Genomic DNA, 19785 nt, shown 5'->3' on the forward strand with positions numbered 1-19785 from the left:
CCTTATTTTTAATCCGGTTGCCTCAGTAGCACACTGTGTTTTATTATTATTTTTTCTCTCCTGTTCAGGGCTGTAACCCGACTTGCTAATGAACTGATGTTCTTTCTTTGCATTCCAATCTCAATGTGTAGTTCTGCTTTCACGTTAGGAGTTGCTTAGCCTCTGCACAGTGGCCTTTGGCTACTGATAGTGCACCCATCTGGCAGGTGTTAGCTCATCACTCTGTACCTCCTTTGTTCATGCCCGGCTCAAGCTGGTAACTTTCCATTAGAGGCATGGGTGAAGACTCCAGAAGGGTTTATTATGTATTAGCAAACCCTGGGGCGTCAGTCCTCTCTGCAGACATCTTAGTGGTAAATGCCTGACTGGGCTCCTCTGCAGAGTATATGCTGAATAAAGTAAGTTTGTATTCTCTACTATCTGACTGACTCTTCATTTTGGGGAAGGCATAGCCGGTGGTTGTAAATGACCCGCGAGGCCCTAGAGGCCCCGTTCTTCAGAGAAACAATGCCGTTTGGGGTTAAAGCTGTCAACGTATCTGAAAGGCGGCAAAGGGATAGACAAGGTAACTCTCTGCGGTTGCCATCCAGGTTCATAGAGAGCCTCCATTCTGTTTGAACAATATCATTACTGATGGCACTAATGGCCATTCTAGCATCTGGTCAATTGAAGTTGATTTTACCAGCAGAGTTAAAAACAACTCTGCAACCGCCCACTTTTTTCCTACCCATGATTAAGGCAGGGGACCTGTATACTAAGGGCATGGGTAAATAACAGCAAACTTACACAGAGTCCTGAAGCAAAGTAGAGACCACGGTTCAACATTTTAAATTGTAAACAGTACCTTTCAGATGTAAGTTCAATTTCCAGAAGTGGCTTGGTATCTTTGGCGACCTCAGATCAAATTGGAGGTTTGACTGTAAAGGCCTCAAAAGAGTGGGCCCTGCCCAACCTCGAACAGCCGCTGATGGGCTCAGACAGGCCATCTCTTTGCCCGGTGTTTTCCCGGGCACGTCTCACAAAGCGGGGGCTCCCAGCAAAAGAAAAACACACCTCCATGTGCAGGATGAATGGCGTGAGCGGCGGCTGGCGTGTCTCTGGTTCCTATGGTCCTGCCCCCACCAGCACAATCAAGACAGGAGTTCCACAAAGCGAGGGCCCCAGGCAAAAGAAATATTTACAACAAGGGGTGGTGAGGGACAGAGTCTCTGAATTAAGCAGAAAGCTCTCACCCAGTCAAGAGATCAGGGCTAGATCCAACACCGTTTTTTAGCTCAATGCACCATCCCAGTTTCAGAACCTGGCTGTATGCAAATTAGTCTGTTCCTGTCCCAGTGCATGATGGGAACAGGGCAAACCAAACTACAGAAGCCAATTCTTACACTGGGAAGGAAACAAGCTCCCGGGGACCGGTTTCTGGCATAAATCGTTTTTGGCCACTATAGGTGTGGCAGGGTATACTCAGACATGAGTCCCTTTCTCACTGCTCCATCAGGATTCAAGCAAGCCGGGCCGAAGACGGCTGAAATGCCAGAAACCAGTCCCCGGTAGCTTGTCTCCTTTCTGGTGAAGAATTGGCTTGGTAGTTTAGTCTGCCCTGTTCCCATGATGCACTGGGCCAGGGACAGACTGATTTGCATATAGCCAGGTTCTGAGCTGGGATGGGGCAGTGAGATAAATAACGGTGATGGATCAAGCCCTGATCTTTGGACTGGGTAAGAGTGGTCTGCCTAATTCAGACACTCTGTTCATCACCACCCCCTTTTCTAAACCAGGCAAAAGAAATGCATTATTTGGGCATGGGATGAATGGTGTGACCAGCGGCTGCTGCAAGCGTCTCTGGGACCTGTGTTCCTGCCCCCACCAGCACAGTCAAGATGGGGGTCCAGTTGTTCTTTTGCAGTGGGGGGACTTGAAAGAAAGCTTTAAAGGACACAGAGGTCTACCATTCCTGCAGTGGCTCCAGACTCACTGCAGGGTGGTATGCTGCCCTTAGTGTATGAACAGGGCACATCCTATCCAGTTGTAAGTGTGAGGCTCCTACCTCTCATCTCCCAGGATGGTTCAATGTTGCTGGGGTATGAATTTACCCTAAAAAATTAAAAGACAAGAGGCGTTTGGACAAACAGAAACATTTGGTTTAATTCAACACAGCAGCTGCGAGGCAGCACTCAGAGTCGGGTCTGTAGACTGTCTCAGAGTACAAGGGTGTTCAGCCAATTCTTATACATTTCACAAAGTATAATTAAACAAATACACATTCTCAAAAGCACTTAAATCTGGACCTAAACCAGGAACAATAAATATGATTATCTGATAGGGACAAAAGGTGGCTCTCGTTCTTGCATAGATATGAAGTGTGTTTGTCCAGATGTCCCTCATGGAGAGTGTGTGATCAGAGTGCATGCTGTATCCTGATTGGTTGAGTGTTCCTAACTACATGTGACATCTACTTTTTTGGTATTTTGGGTATGTGAGCCCCTTCGACCAAAATAGTTTTTTGGAACCAGTCTCCTTAGACTTGTTTGTGGTGCAGCTCCCTTTCTGGGGAATCGAATTGATCTGGGTTCTCCCTGAGCGCACATTTGTCCCCGGGTTCAGTGTAATTCCACCTATAGCATGTCTATCTATAAATATGGGCTTGCAGGGACTGCCTAATCATGTATCTTGGGCTGGAAGTAGCTGGGGATGGATTTGACAACAACAATATAATTTCTATATTGAAAGTACATCCAACACGATGATCGTCACTATGGGTACATACAGTATAATCATTGCTATTACAGGTGCATACCGCTTGGTCATTGCTATTAAGGGCACATACACTGGCATTACTGGTGTTGCAAGTACACAGGTTGTCATTACTGTGATCGCGGGTACATATAATCATTGCAGGCACTTTGGCTATGGTATACATTGATATCATAAGATTACATTGATCATCCTTAGTAAATGTATTGTGGTTATGGCATACTTTAACATAATGAGTTTTGAATTGATCAACATTATCATGGCTGTATGGTTTATGGCTGTTGCCTACAGTAATATTACAGGGACTGCATTTATTGGCAGTGTTGCTACTCTTTTGCATGTTTTGACTAGTGTACACATTACATTATAGGGATTGCATTTGTTAGAATTATTGTTATGATGCAAACTGTTGTTATCATATACACTGTAATTACAATGGTTGGTATTGGCAGTCTTATGCGTACATATATCATGACATACATTGACATCAAATTCTTCCTTTCATCAATTTTATCACAATCAAGGCACACCTAAAGCTCCCTTTGTGCGTGGCTATCTAGAACAAATAAACAAAGCCCAGGTGTCACTCAGCCCAGACTGAACAGAGAGCAGCAGAAGGCACCAAAATGGCCAAAGTCATTAAATGTTAAATTTCTAAAAGGGTCCTTTGCTATACTAATTTAAAATCCAACTTCAAAATGAGTTGAGATTTTAAGATGAAAGTCCAGTGACACCCAACTTGAAAAGTCTTTCACTTCCCAAATAGAGATCACACTTAAAAGATGTAATAAGGTAGTCAAAAGTGTTATCCAATGGAAGAGATAGGCCTTGCAGTGGTGAAAAATAACCAAGACATGTAAAACCTAAGAGTACATGTCCTGCCCTTGAGGAAAATGAAATTTTACATGGCCAATGTGTCCCCTGCGTGTACCCCACGTTTAGTGTATGTGCATGTCGCCCATGAATTTTCCCTTTGTGGCCTGAATAATGAGACCTCTGCATTTACGTCCCACATTTGAATGTCAGTCACCAAGTCTTTTATGAAAGAAACGTTAATTCTGCACTGAGGCCCATGTTGCCCATGTGTTTGCGTTGTGCACTTTGAAAATCGAGATGAACCCATTTTGTGGCTCAGCCTGAGCCAGTCTCCGAATTAAGGTTTCAGGCCTCCAGACACTCTGAGAGCTACAGCTACGTATCCCTGACCTTGCATACTTTTGTCTAAGCCGAGAGGGGCCCAGCCCGGGGTGCCAAGAAAGTATTTTGCACAACAGTTATCTGCTTACTCTACAGAATTAGGGGTGGGCGGCCAGCTACGCTCCGTGCACGGTGTGCGAGTAGTGCCGCCTACTCCGCATTTTGCGGAGCTGGCGTAGCCAGGCGGCACTATGCACGCTCCGCAGACGGAGCGTAGCTGGCCGCCACCGCCTCCCTCCCGCCCTCCCTAAATACTTTCAAATAAAGGAATCAAATAATTTAAAAAGCACTTACCTTGCCCGCCGCTGCCCGCCGCGTCCCCGGGGCTCGTTATCTTCCGTCTTCCGTCTTCTTTAGTAATGCGCATGCGTGGGCGGCCGCGCATGCGCATTTTCCCGAGAAAATGCGCATGCGTGGCCGCCCGCGCATGCACATTAGTAAAGAATACGGAAGATAGCGAGCCCCGGGGACGCGGCGGGCAGCGGCGGCAAGGTAAGTGCTTTTTAAATTATTTGATTCCTTTATTTGAAAGTATTCAGGGAGGGCGGGAGGGAGGCGGGTGGCGGGGCTGGCGGCCAGTGGTGTTTGCGGAGTGGGGCTACGCGGAGTGCGGAGGTGGGCGTAGTTTCTCGCCCACTTCGCGTAGCTCCGCGAAGCCCCACTCCGCCAACTCCGCCCAGGGCTATACAGAATCACATTCCTGCCTGGTGAAGGAGGTAAACAGAACCTGTCTGCAGAGATAGGGCCTAGCCTTTCTGTGTCCGTTTAAGTGATTTGCAGAGCTCGCATCCATAGAAAGATAGAAAGCCCAAAGCCCCCACGCAACGAACGAAGAAATATATGCCCACACCGGCTCTTGGTGATGAGCGACCTTTACTTCAGATAATACATCCCCAGACCTACGATATCAGATAATATCAGACGTGCAGGTCGTCCTGACACTGAAGGCTTCCCTACTAGACCAAAAGTCAGCTTCCCCCCAGTTACACGTCAATTGCACGTCATGATCAAGTTGCGCACACAAGTAGGGCAAAGGTTCCAGCTGACCATGCGACCCCCTCCATGTATCCACCCACCTATGACTCACCTATGACTCCTCCAGTGAACGTCCACATGTACGCCCTCATGCACGCCCACATGCTCTTATCTCTTTCTTTCTCTTGCTCTGCCTGGAGCGCTCCTCCTTCTCTATGCAATTGAATGTATAAATATTGTACTCTGTGAATAAAGTTTAGAAGACCCTTCCTGAACCTTATTGGTGATGGAACCGATTCTCCCTTAACTCGAGTTATTGAAATAAAGCCCTTTTTTGAATCGGACACCACGGACTCTGCCTCTCATTTAATGCATGACCCTTTGTTTAAGTATAGAAATTATGATAGGGTAATACTTTATTTACCACATAAATCTGGCGCCCGAATTGGGACTAATCCCCTTCCCCACGCGCCGGAGATGTAGGTCCAGCCCTTGCCCCCTTCTACAGCCGTGACGGACTTCAAAGTGCACACTCTAGCGGGACTTCCTGCTTACTCCCTCAGGCCCACGAGGAGGACGGACTGCGACCAGGCATCCACACGAGGCGGTGAGGATTGCGGATCATCCCAACCAGAGCCCAACCCGTGAGAGAGCAAGGTCCGAGGTTTCCGAAGGTCCACCTGTTCCGCGGCGCATGCGCAGTATCAAGTTTCCGAGGCCTTCAAGTTCTGCTTCCCGGTGAGTACCACTATTGGGAACGCATAATGTTCAAGACAGGTTCATTTATTTGAACTCGGTAAAGACGTGTCCGTTCACACGAACACAGTAAAGACGGGTTCACAGTAAACGTGGGCACGATAAAGACGTGTCTCTTTACGAGACCGGTATGGTTGTACTGTATTCCAGTGCATAAAGTTAACTGTTTTCAATTACATGTATCAGGTTAAACTGTATCTGTTTTAGTGTGTAATGTTTTAGTGTTAATGGTTGTTTCAGTCAGTCTATTTTTGTGTGTATTGTGTTTTCCTGCTTTCCCCCGTTTTTTTTGTGTTTTCATTGTGTTGGTTTCAACATGCCACTGTTTTCAAAGTTACGTCCGATAGGGACCAGGAAAGGAATATTAGAAGAGTCAGTTAACATCCCGCCTAGAGACACACTTGGTCATTATATGTATAATAAGCACGGGCTAGATGCCATATTGTTTTTAGACTTATGGGTAGATTACTCGAAGGATTTAGAGGAAAAGTACAGATGGCCTGCTTCGGGAACATGGGATTCTGAATGCATTATGAGAGTAGAGGAAGCGCTATGGAAAAAGAAATCAAGACCCTCTCAGAAAGATGCCATTGAGTTATGGCGCAAAGAGTCACATAGGAGAACAGAGAAAGAATTCCACCAAGCAGAGAGAAGTAAACAAGCAGCGGAAAAAGCCAAAGAAAAAGAACTGCGGGAGGAGGGGGAACGGGTCAAGGCAGAACAGGCTGATAGAGAAAGAAATGCCGTAGTTGCTGGTATTTATCCCGTTCTCTCAGAAGAACTAGCTAGAGTGACCCCCTCAGAAACACCTCGTAGGTCGCGAACGCCACCACCTGTACCCTATAGACTACGTAGAATAAAGCCGACAGCATCTGAGGCTTTTATTTCCTCCTATCTAGAAGAGTCCGCACCGGACTACGTAAACGCAGATTTCCCTCCGCCCCCACCAGCGGATCAGCTCCAGCAGCTCCTGAAAGACGACGTAGGACAAGGGGCCGTAGGGGGAGGGGGGGCCAACGCCTACTGTAGATGTAGCAATCCCTCACTGTAAATACGATCCAGAACCAAGAAAGGGCTCAATGCTCGTGATTTCACTAAGACTAAGACAGGCCGTCGATTATTTGGACACACTACCAGACATGGAAGAGCACCTAGATAGCATATACCGTTTCATTAGGACGGGGGAGGGACCCGAGAGTATAGCACAGGCCATGCAAAACAGAAAGGTGGGGGTTAAGAATTACATCCTCCATTTTGTTATTAACTGCCTGATCAGGGAACAAGACCAAGGAGACGGGGATGTAAAGCCTGGTTTGATAGAATGGAGTGACAACATAGATGCCGGTCGGCATGATAAACAGAGACAGACAGATAGCATGTACAAGAAAGTACGAAAGGAAATATTAGCAATACACAGAGTAGAGTCTGACGAGAAGAATGGGTCATCAACGGAAGAGTTAGAGGAAAACGAGGCAAAGGACAAAATGAATTATGTAGGCAAAGCACGACAGTTTGACAGGCCCAAGTGCCTCGACTACCGTAAACAGGGGTCGGCTATAAAAGAAAGATATTCCCTTGAGAATCTATTTCGAGCTACTGAAAAAGCCCTGAAACGATGGATAGAGAGCGAGCAATTTCACACCCCACATGAAATGGAATTGGCCCAGTCAGCCACCCAGTGGGTGTCCAATTCTAACATATATAGCAATGACATAGTGGCCCAGACTTTCTTGAGCCTTCCGCCGAACGAACAGCGTTTGGCCGGTATTTACATGGTCCAACATTTAATAACGTTGTATGAGCATCAATATTCTGATCCTGGTCCATTGTATAAATTACTGGCCGACATACTTCTAGAAAGATGGACAGGCCTGGGTACTGACTTAATTAACGTCATCTTGGATCAACGACATAGATACTTAAATTCTCTGACCACATGCATGCTTCCCGCCCCATACCACGACAGAAAGCGCCTATACATAGACAGACAGAACCCCCTACGAGAGGTACATCCCGTCAAAAATGTAAACGGTGAGCTTCAACAAGTGTATGTTTACACCCCCTTGACGAAATTAGAAATACTGGAAATGAAAAAGATGTTGCCCTGCCATGATAAAGATCCGGGGGGGTTTCACCAAGAATTAAAAGACATTCTCTGCATCGGAGATTACACGTACGCTGACATTCTGAAACTATTGAAAGTACTGTTGCCTGCAGGTATTTACGAAAACTTAAGGAAAAAGATTGGGAGGTGGGAGAGAAAAAGTTAAGTTGGGCAGAATTGGAAACAGAAGATAAAGCCAGGCTTCCGGGGGTTGGTCTTGGGGACAAAGCTAAAGAACTGCCTGAACTCCTAATACAGGTTTTGCCGAGATTATTGATTACTAAAAAGGAAGATTGGGATGCTATTTCAGCCTGTAAACAATAACAAGACGAGGACACAAGTGATTTCTTTTCTAGATTCGAGAAATACTTTGCTATTAATAGTGGCCTTAAGCCCAGTAGCGAATCATATCCTCATCTTTTCGTGAGCAAATTAGTAGAGAATTCCCTACCCCAGATCAAGAATAGAGTACTGAAGGTTGAGAGTACTTGGCAAGCAATTAGCCCCTCACAAATATTGCAAATGCTACAATATCACCAGAATAGGATTAGAGAAGAACAGGATCAGGAAAAGAGACGCATGAAAGAGACAAACATGAAGGTGCAGGTTGCCCAAACGGTACCGGCAAACATGAACAAAAATGGCACGATACCTGTCAAGGAGAACTGTAATTATTGCAAACAACAAGGTCACTTTGTAAAGGATTGTGCTGTCCTGAAACACAATATAGCTACAGGCAAGACAAAAGAACGACCACACATTCCTAGGCAGAATAGTACGCAAAATAGCACCCAACAGAACACCCAACAGACAGTAGCGACTTTTCCACCCCCACCACCGCCTGTTCATGCCACACAGCAAATGTATCAGTACACACAGTCAGACTATCCAGAATACCAATTGTTCTCATGAAACAGCCTAGAGAGGGAAGTTGGCTTGCCCCTTATTGAGGTTCCTGTAGATCAAGAGGGTCCTTATGTACATAGTCGTGTACTGTGACAAGACAGAAAATTTCTGATTGACACAGGGGCGAGCAGAACTACCATCAGCCATGACGAGGTTCCAGGGGCACCCCTCTCGGGCTCACAGAATGTTTCCCTGGGATTTTCAGGAAAGCCTATTGTTAATGAAGTATCGAAACCAGTCTCCCTTGGGGTCGGTCCACTGTCACGTACCACAGACTTGCTACTTACTAAATCATGTCCAGAAAACTTACTTGGTATAAAGACATTAAAAGAATTAGGAGCAGTTATATGTTGTTCTCCGGAGGGAGTACGACTGTTCTTACGTGATTTTAAGGGACATTATGTGTTGACAGATTTTGACCACAGACTCCAGAATGTACCACAGCACCTATGGGCACAAGGTCCGACTGACGTAGGTTACATGAACATAACACCACACCGTGTTACTCTCAAAGCAGGAGTAGTACTACCACGTATACGACAATACAAGTTACCACCTGAGGCCGAAGAGGCCTTATTGAAAATTATTGACAAACTCATTGCACAAGGGGTGGTGGTGGAGACTGACTCGAATGTATGTAACTCACCTGTCATTCCTATCCTTAAACGATCAGACCCTAATGCGCCATCAGTTTACAGACTAGTTGTCTACCTTCGAGAATTGAATAAATGTGTAGTCCCTCAATACCCAGTGGTCCCAGACATTACTTCATTACTGACTGCTATTGATTCTGAGGCAACGTTCTTTACAGTCATTGACTTGAAGAATGCTTTCTTCAGCGTTCCAATTCATCCAGACAGCCAGTATCTTTTCGGATTCAGTCTAAAAGGACGCAGTTTTAAATTTGCGAGAGCTCCCCAAGGTTTTACAGAGAGTCCTAGCATTTACAGTAAAGCATTAAAAAGACAACTGGACAGTATTAATATGCCTACCAACACTGCACTGCTCCAGTACGTAGACGACATCCTAATTACAGCACGTTCAGAAACAGAATGTGAAGATGCATCACTGACGGTTTTACACTTTCTGGCAGACAAGGGGCACAAAGTGTCTCCTTCAAAGTTACAATTCTGTGCACAGCAAGTGGTGTACCTTGGACACTTGCTGTCCAAGAGGGGTAGACAGCTGACACAAGAACATATTCAGTTAATTGCTAACCTTACACAGCCCAAGACACAAAAGGAAGTGCGGGCCTTCATTGGCCTCACTTCATACTGCAGACAGTGGATTCCCCAGTATGCCTATCTAGCCAAACCGCTCATACAGTTGACAACACAGGAGGCAGCGTCTTCGACTGTCCTCCCTTGGACACAAGAACATACCTTGGCATTTGAGGAATTAAAAAGAGCCTTATGTCAAGCGCCACTTTTAGCGACTCCTAGTTACAGCAAACCTTTTATGCTTTTCGTAACTGAACGGGATGGAACAGCATTATCTGTCCTCACACAAGATCATGCAGGAAAACACAAGCCTTGTGCTTATTTTTCTAGTACACTGGATCCAGTGGCCCAGGCTCTGCCTGCGTGCCTGAAATCAGTTGCAGCAACAGCCCTAGCCATAAGACAAAGTGATTCGATAGTGATGGGACACCCCCTGATAGTACAGGTACCACATGCAGTGGAAGTTCTCTTGAACAGGACACAGACACAACACTTGACTGTAGCGAGACTGACAGGATATGAACTGATGTTATTTCAGCCACACATAGAGATCAGACGATGTAACATTCTGAACCCTGCTACACTTTTGCCCCCAAGTACAGTAGACACCGCACCATATGACTGTGTGGAAGTAATGAATATAGTGACAAAACCAAGACAAGACCTGACAGATATTGCACTGCCAGACCCTGACCTGACACTCTATGTAGATGGATCATGCATGAGAACGAGTGCAGGAGAATTAGTGGCAGCATATGCCGTGACCACTGCTACTGAAGTCATAGAGACACAAGGAATAGACACACTGTCAGCACAAGCAGCAGAGCTCATCGCTCTGACACAAGCCTGCATAAGAGCTAAGAACTTGAAAGTGAACATTTATACAGATTCACAATATGCTTTTGGCGTAGTTCATGATTTCGGAGTACTCTGGAGGGAGAGAGGTTTCTTGACCTCTCATGGTGCCAAAATTCAGCACAGTCCGCTTATTCAGGCCCTGTTAGAAGCAATACATTTACCTGCAGCCATAGCCATCCTGAAATGCAAAGCACACACCAAAGTTACAGACATCATTTCCCAGGGTAATGACCTGGCAGACCGAAATGCTAAACTTACAGCCCAGACACCAACAGACACGACAAAGACAGAGGTACCATTAATGACAAAAAGTATGACAGTCAGGGATCCTTCTCAAGATGTACTCGACATACAGACACATGCCACTTCAGATGAAATAAAGAAATGGACTGAACAAGGAGGGGTCCAGACTGACCAAGGTTGGATGACTAAGGGCAAAGCTACATGGTTTCTCCCTGATTCCATGGTACAAGTGATCATAAACACAGCACATAGTCCAGCACACTTGGGAGAGAAGGCAATGTTAGACAGCTTACAGAATATCTGGTTTAACAAGCACCTGCGTGCAGCAGCAAAACAGAAAGTACGAACATGTATGATCTGTTGCCAGTTCAATCAAGGTAAGGCATTCCGGTGGAACAAGGCGGATTTCATCCTCCTGACCATCCTTTTGAGGTCCTCCAGATGGATTATATCCAAATGGACAGATGTAGAGGTTACAAGTATGTCCTGGTAGTTGTGTGTGCACTGACTAGATGGACAGAAGCGTATCCAGTCCCAGATTATACTGCTGTGACAACAGCCAGGCAATTGGTGCGTGAATTCTTCCCTAGATACGGATTGCCCCGTTTCGTGTACTCAGACAATGGTCAGCCTTTTTCTTCTGAATTAATGAAACAAGTGTCCCTTCTGTTACGATATAGTTGGAAGTTTCATTGTGTACGACACCCTGAAGCAGCAGGCCTTGTAGAAAGGCATAATCAGACGATAAAGACGAAATTAGCAAAGATCTGTGCAGAAAAAGGCGTGGATTGGATGGTAGCCTTGCCGGTTGCCCTCTTTTACATGCGTATGGTAGCTCATTCCAGAACAGGCCTATCACCATATGAAGTGGTTTTTGGTAGACCGCCGAATATGTGGGGTACGCCTATGCCTAAGAAAATAACTGATGTTGACAGTAACATGCTGACAGATTACCTGGCTTCTTTGATGTCTGCACTACTCTCTTGTCATTCACAGGTTGCCGCCGCCTTCCCTGACAACACCCAGGTCAAGGTGCATGCCATAGTCCCTGGTGATTTCGTCCTCGTCCGGAATTTTGATCGATCAAGCCCCCTTGAGCCGCGTTGGAAGACGCCGAAATTAGTGTTACTGACCACGAGGACAGCGATCAAGGTCGAAGGGAGAAAAGGATGGCTCCATGCCCATCATTGCAAAAAGTACTTTGGAGACTCTGGAACTTTGATAAAGAACAATGACATTACAGACTTTGAGCCCCCTTTGCTAGAAAAGACTCCACAGCAAGAGTACAGGTCCAAATTACGATCTAGAAAGTCAGACAGCGTTTAATTGTTTAAGTCCACTAGGTGGTGAATCGGTTAGACAGGATTTCTGACATGTATAGGATCGCGGACCAGAATAGTAAAAAGAGCAAAATGAAAGAAAAATACTGCAAGATATTACGTAGTAGATGTATAGTAACTCTGATTTTTCGGTCTGTGCATCACTATAATCTGTATCAGCTCAATACTACATGTTTTCTTTCCTCCTATTGCCTCACGTATACACTCTTCCATTAATGACACCATAGAGCATACATTTAGAGATCTGCCGCCCCATGAACTGTCATATCGACTGGCCCTGCGCAACAATACTTTTATTCGGATGTTGCACCGTTCTCATCAGACCAGCAATGCAACAGATTGCTGGGTATGTGGCCGACTGCCACCTTATCAGAAGACAAAGGGAGTTCTGCCTCTCGTCCCTTTTCCGTTCTCCCACAATGGTTCGTGCGGAGCATGGTTTGCCTTAATGTCATCACTAGACAGAAAGTCTACAGTTTACCAGGGTGACTGGATATGGGGAAATTTGAATAAAGTAATGAATGAGGCATGTTTTCCAGACGAAGACGGACTCCCCCAAAGGAAGGGGACTGATCTAGAAAATGAAGAGTACGAGCAAGGAAATGCTTCCCTCAGCTTTATGATTCTGAATGTTCAGCCCATGCAAAATGCAGGTCCACCGACTATTTCAGTCCTACCAGCGAAAGGTGATTTGTGCGTTAGAAAGAAAGGATCAGTACATATGGGACACAGCGAGTGTAATGCTGTAGTCGAGTTTAATGATAAAGGAAAGTCTTCTTTCAAAACATCTCGCCATACCAATTTCATTTGCGGTCACACAGCCTATGTACATCTGCCCTTAAACTGGGGAGGGACATGCTATATAGCATTCCTGCTGCCACCCGTCTTTCTGGCCCCATCCAATTATCATCGAGATTCACAACTAGAGCATGTTAGACACAGGAGAGAGACCGATTCCTCCGAGATTGATCAGACTGAGACAGCTTGGGAGCAATATACAGATTTCAATAGAGGATTCTTTTTCTTCATAGGTCCCGTCCAAAACAGTAAACTCATACACAGGTTAACTAGAACTCTGGAAGCAGTAGTGAATGAGACTGCATCTGCCCTGGCGAACTTGACCCAGGAGCAGTCTGCCATGAGACTTGTTGTTCTTCAGAACCGCCTTGTTCTTGACGTCATCCTGGTGGATAGGGGCGGGGCTTGTATGGTGATTGGCTCCAGTTGCTGCGTTTTCATTCCTGATAACGCGCTATCTGTGTACGCAGCAATAACAAAGCTCCACAAAATTGCTCATGATATACATCAAGACCCAGGTACATGGACTTGGTCCAGTTGGCTCTGGAGTGTAATATCGGCATGGGGATGGAAAGTGTTGTCATTCCTAGGAATGATACTGCTTATGATATTCGGCTGCTGTCTCTGTCTGCAGTGTGGCCCGACGATTTGCGGCCTGTGTGCCACTGCCTGTGTTCCACATCCACGTATACAAAAGATCAAAGATGAACAAATGATGCTGTATGATCAGATATACGGTCTCATGAATATAGATGTGTCCTGAAGGGTACAGTAGGGGACAAGGAGGGAATGAGGAAAATGAAATTTTGCATGGCCAATGTGTCCCCTGCATTTCCCCCACGTTTAGTGTATGTGCATGTCGCCCTTGCATTTTCCCTTTGTGGCCTGAATAATGAGGCCTCTGCATTTACGTCCCACATTAGAATGTCAGTCACCAAGCCTTTTATGAAAGAAACGTTAATTCTGCACTGAGGCCCATGTTGCCCATGTGTTTGCATTGTGCACTTTGAAAATCGAGATGAACCCATTTTGTGGCTCAGCCTGAGCCAGTCTCCAAATTAAGGTTTCAGGCCTCCAGACACTCTGAGAGCTACAGCTACGTATCCCTGACCTCGCATACTTTTGTCTAAGCCGAGAGGGGCCCAGCCCGGGATGCCAAGACAGTATTTTACACAACAGTTATCTGCTTGCTCTACAGAATCACATTCCTGCCTGGTGAAGGAGGTAAACAGAACCCGTCTGCAGAGATAGGGCCTAGACTTTCTGTCTCCGTTTAAGTGATTTGCAGAGCTCGCATCCATAGAAAGCCCAAAGCCCCCACGCAATGAACAAAGAAATATATGCCCACACCGGCTCTTGGTGATGAGCGACCTTTACTTCAGATAATACATCCCCGGACCTAAGATATCAGATAATATCAGACGTGCAGGTCGTCCTGACACTGAAGGCTTCCCTACTAGACCGAAAGTCAGCTTCCCCCCAGTTACACGTCAATTGTACGTCATTATCAAGTTGCGCACACAAGTAGGGCAAAGGTTCCAGCTGGCCATGCGACCCCCTCCATGTATCCACCCACCTATGACTCACCTATGACTCCTCAAGTGAACGTCCACATGTACGCCCTCATGCACGCCCACATGCTCTTATCTCTTTCTTTCTCTTGCTCTGCCTGGAGCGCTCCTCCTTCTCTATACAATTGAATGTATAAATATTGTACTCTGTGAATAAAGTTTAGAAGACCCTTCCTGAACCTTAGTGGTGATGGAACCGATTCTCCCTTAACTCGCGTTATTGAAATAAAGCCCTTTTTGAATCGGACACCACGGACTCTGCCTCTCATTTAATGCATGACCCTTTGTTTAAGTATAGAAATTATGAAAGGGTAATACTTTATTTACCACACCCTTTAAATACATTGCACCCTGACTTTGGGTTATATAGGCCTACTTTAGTGTTGACCTGTATCTATAGAAAAATTGACATTTTGGCCCTGGGAAGAGGTTTTATTTCCAGGTCGAGACAGAGGTGTATAACTGCACAAACATGCTCTACAGTAGTTGGCCACAGACCTGGTTGAGGGGCTACTTATGTGGGTGGCACAATCAGTGCTGCATGCTCACTAATATAATTTAATTTACAGATCCTAGGCATGTGCAGTGCACTTTGCTAGGGACTTATAAGTAAATTAAATATACCAATTGGGGTTAAGCCAATACTACCATGTTTATGGGAGAGAGCACAAGTACTTTAGCATCAGCAGTGGTAGAGTGCACAGAGTACTAGAGCCAGCCAAAATGAGATCAGACAAATGGAGGAAGGCAGGATCTAAGTTTAGGGAAGACCACCCCAAAGCGGTCAGGTCATGTTTGGGATAGCCCTACATAAAGTAAGGTCTGAAACTGCATCATGCAGAAAGGATGATTGTTTCCAAAAAATGATTCTCACAAACACATTTTATATGTTTCTTGCTGCACAATCTGTTTCCCTTATGATTTTTACATTTTTATTTTGAGCAAATAATCTGTCTTACAAATTTAAACCGGAAAGATGAATTTTCGGTGTAGATTTTCCTCAAACGATTAATGCATTAGTTGCCTAATTCTGATATGTAGTTCCTGCTATAATAGACAACTTTTATTTTTTAAGCATTTCTGTTTCAAATTCGAAACCATTTAAAAGAATGTCAGACAGGCAATATCCATCAGAGAAAAGAAAGTATGATGTAAATGCACAGAATGTTTTACACCGTTCTACTCCAATCTAACAAAATTAGGCCACATAACACTTCCTATCAAGAATCTGAATAAACAAACTGTGGTGTATTCAGTGCTGCTTAAACCTAACCCATCAACTTGTATTAACCCATTTGAAATATTAACATATTGTTAGATGATCCAAAACATAGTCTAGATACAAAATTAAAAAAATGTTGCAAGTCACTTCTGCTTTTCTTTGCCCAGCTCCTGTTGACACAAACCTGGTCTCTTCTTCGCCCTTTGTTGCAGTCTTCACAGATCCGAGGTTCTAGTGCCAGGGGTTAACCATAAATCCTACATTTGGAGGTATTTGGGGTGTGAGTGCATGTGTGCTAAAGGCAATTTACCTCAGTAGCTAATCTGTTCCTCATGGGAAGACACCTGGGAGAGGTTGTCACCTTTACATATCAATAAGTCTCTATTCTGCCACTTCTTAAAATGTTTGAAACATTCCTTGTCTCTACAGACCAGGTAGCCCATTCTGAGTGTGGGGCTAGACATCTGGGGGTGTATGCCCTCTGACCATGTGATGTCCTGCCTGCATGGATCCAGATTTGCCCGGGGACAGGGAGAGGGTGGCTTTCTCTTTGAAAGTCAGCCTGCATGCATTCCAGAGGCAGTAAATGCTTTGAAGCTCCCCACCTTGATCTGCCACGTCACTAGCCATCCTGCCAGAGATGACCTCCTTCCTGGCCAGGCCTTTTTCTGACTCCTGGGTGTGTTCACACTGCCTGGCAGAAGATCAGATTCCTGTCTGGCTGTTGAAGGCTGCCAGCCAGGCAACACGAAAGGCTACGGCAATGAGGTGGTCAACCTATTGGGTAGCCGGCTAAGTGCATGCCATATTAGCCTCAACACTGGAATTGTGACAGGGAGCGAGAGGCACATTGTTTGATACCAAACATGACCATTTCAGCGGTACTGTAATGGAGCTGATGACCTAGATTGTGCTCGAGTGCCCACCCATGTTCTCCTATGGACTGCAAAACCCCTTAATGGAAAGGGTCACTACAGGGACTTATAAACTTGCATTTATATGTCTCAACCTTTAATATACTGCACCCTGCCTTCTGGGAAAAGGAGGCCTATCTTAGGGGTGACTACCATAAATTAAAGATAGTGCCTTGAACTTGCAACACGTGGTGAGGGCAGAGTTGAGTTGTAGTAGTGTGCACTGTTCCTGCAGTCTGTAATAGCAGGCTTGCTGTCATCTGTTTTCTTAGGTCACTCAGGGTGGTGCAAATAGTGCTTCAGGTCCTGTTGATTCCTCTAACACCCATGCCCCAGGAGCCCTTTGTACCACTTTATTGGGCACTTATAAGCAGGTTAAAGTCTGTGCCAATTGAGAGTACCAATTTGCTACATCATGTTTTAGGGCAAGAGCACTGGCACTGGGGCCAGGTTACCAGGCTTTTGTGCACTTTCAGAGTCATAAACAAGCAGTTAGTAGTCTAAATGGAGGCAAAAGGTGGTGTGAAACCTGCAAGAAAACTGTTTTCCTACATATATTTCCCCCAGCTAACACGTCTAGGACTCTCAACCCTACTCTGTGTGAGATTTCTTGACTTGTCCATTGAGAACACCTCTTGCAGTCATACAGGATCGATTACGCATCACGCATTACGAGGGGGCAGAGTGAGGTCTCCGTCATTTTTCCCTACATCTCTGACCCCGTTTCTGCCCTGTAACCAGCGTGTAATTGCAGTCGTGATCTGACCCGATCCGCTAGTTGGCAGTGGGGGGTCATGCGGGGGTCGGGCAGCCGCTCCCGAAGAGATCCATTCAAAGCGTGTAACAAAAGGGGGGCAGGAGGAGGATCCAAAGTGATCTAGTAGGTCTTAAGTTACCACTCAAAGGAATGAATGGAAGGTCCAGCCACAGTCGTAGCCCTGGTTAATGTAGACAACAAAAGGGAATTGGCTGTTCCAAAAGGTAAAGGAAAGAAAAGAAGGTCACTAAGGTGCAAGGGGTAGTACTCAGACGTGAGCTAACCCTGGGTTTCCAATATGTTGGATATAATGGCCTCACACACCCTTCTTGCGAGTGTCATGCTTCATCATAGGCAATGCTCCTCGTTGGGCAGGTGGTGCAATGCCCAATGGGCACACCTCGAAGAGGGGCTCTTTATAGGAGATCTTTTATCCAAATGCCTATGGGTGAAGTGTGGGTGAGGAACCAGGACAGAGTAGATGGTGTGGCTGAAGATAAAATGATTCAGAAAAGGGGGGTGGTGATGGACAGAGTATCTGAATTAAGCAGAACACTCCTACCCAGTCAACTGATCAGGGCTTGATCCATCACCGTTTTTTTGCTCACTGCACCATCCCAGAGTAGAACCTGGCTACATGCAAATTAGTCTGTCCCTGGCCCAGTGCATCATGGGAACAGAGCAGACCAAACTACCAAGCCAATTCTTTTTCTTGAATGGAAACAAGCTTCCGGGGACCGGTTTCTGGCATTACAGCCGTCTTTGGCCCGGCTTGCTTGAATCCTGATGGTGCAGTGAGCAAGGGACTCATGTCTGAGCATACCCTTCCACGCTTATGGTGGAAAAAACGATTCAGAAAAGGGGGGTGGTGATGGACAGAGTATCTGAATATGGTGGTCCTCTGCCGCAAATAAAATCAAGGGTAGCCTGTATACGCTAGAACTTAGGTTTCCAGGAATGATACAGTATTACGATGTGAAGGGTGTGGTCAACATGTTTCTCGCTTCAAGCTCATTAGCTGTGATTCTTCAGGACCTATTAATACCTACTAGCTACATGCAAATTAGTCTGTCCCTGGCCCAGTGCATCATGGGCACAGGGCAGACCAAACTACCAAGCCAATTCTTTTACTGGAAAGGAAACAAGCTTCCGGGGACCGGTTTCTGGCATTACAGCCATCTTCGGCCCGGCTTGCTTGAATCCTGATGGTGCAGTGAGCAAGGGACTCATGTCTGAGCATACCCTTCCACGCTTATGGTGGACAAAACGATTCAGAAAAGGGGGGTGGTGATGGACAGAGTATCTGAATTAAGCAGAACACTCCTACCCAGTCAACAGATCAGGGCTTGATCATCACCGTTTTTAGCTCACTGCACCATCCCAGCTCAGAACCTGGCTACATGCAAATTAGTCTGTCCCTGGCCCAGTGCATCATGGGAACAGGGCAGACCAAACTACCAAGCCAATTCTTTTATTGGAAAGGAAACAAGCTTCCGGGGACCGGTTTCTGGCAATACAGCCGTCTTCGGCCCGGCTTGCTTGAATCCTGATGGTGCAGTGAGCAAGGGACTCATGTCTGAGCATACCCTTCCACGCTTATGGTGGACAAAACGATTCAGAAAAGGGGGGTGCTTATGGACAGAGTATCTGAATTAAGCAGAACACTACTACCCAGTCAACAGATCCGGGCTTGATCCATCACCGTTTTTTAGCTCACTGCACCATCCCAGCTCAGAACCTGGCTACATGCAAATTAGTCTGTCCCTGTCCCATTGCATCATGGGAACAGGGCAGACCAAACAACCAAGCCAATTCTTTTACTGGAAAGATAACAAGCTTCCGGGGACCGGTTTCTGGCATTACAGCCGTCTTTAGCCTGGCTTGCTTGAATCCTGATGGTGCAGTGAGCAAGGGACTCATGTCTGAGCATACCCTTCCACGCTTATGGTGGACAAATTGATTCAGAAAAGGGGGGTGGTGATGGACAGAGTATCTGAATTAAGCAGAACACTCCTACCCAGTCAACAGATCAGGGCTTGATCCATCACTGTTTTTTAGCTCACTGCACCATCGCAGCTCAGAACTTGGCTACATGCAAATTAGTCTGTCCAGGGCCCAGTGCATCATGGAAACAGGGCAGACCAAACTACCGAGCCAATTCTTTTACTGGAAA

The sequence above is a fragment of the Lissotriton vulgaris genome, chromosome 3_1 (assembly GCF_964263255.1).
Source record: "Lissotriton vulgaris chromosome 3_1, aLisVul1.2, whole genome shotgun sequence".
Lineage (NCBI taxonomy): Eukaryota > Metazoa > Chordata > Amphibia > Caudata > Salamandridae > Lissotriton > Lissotriton vulgaris.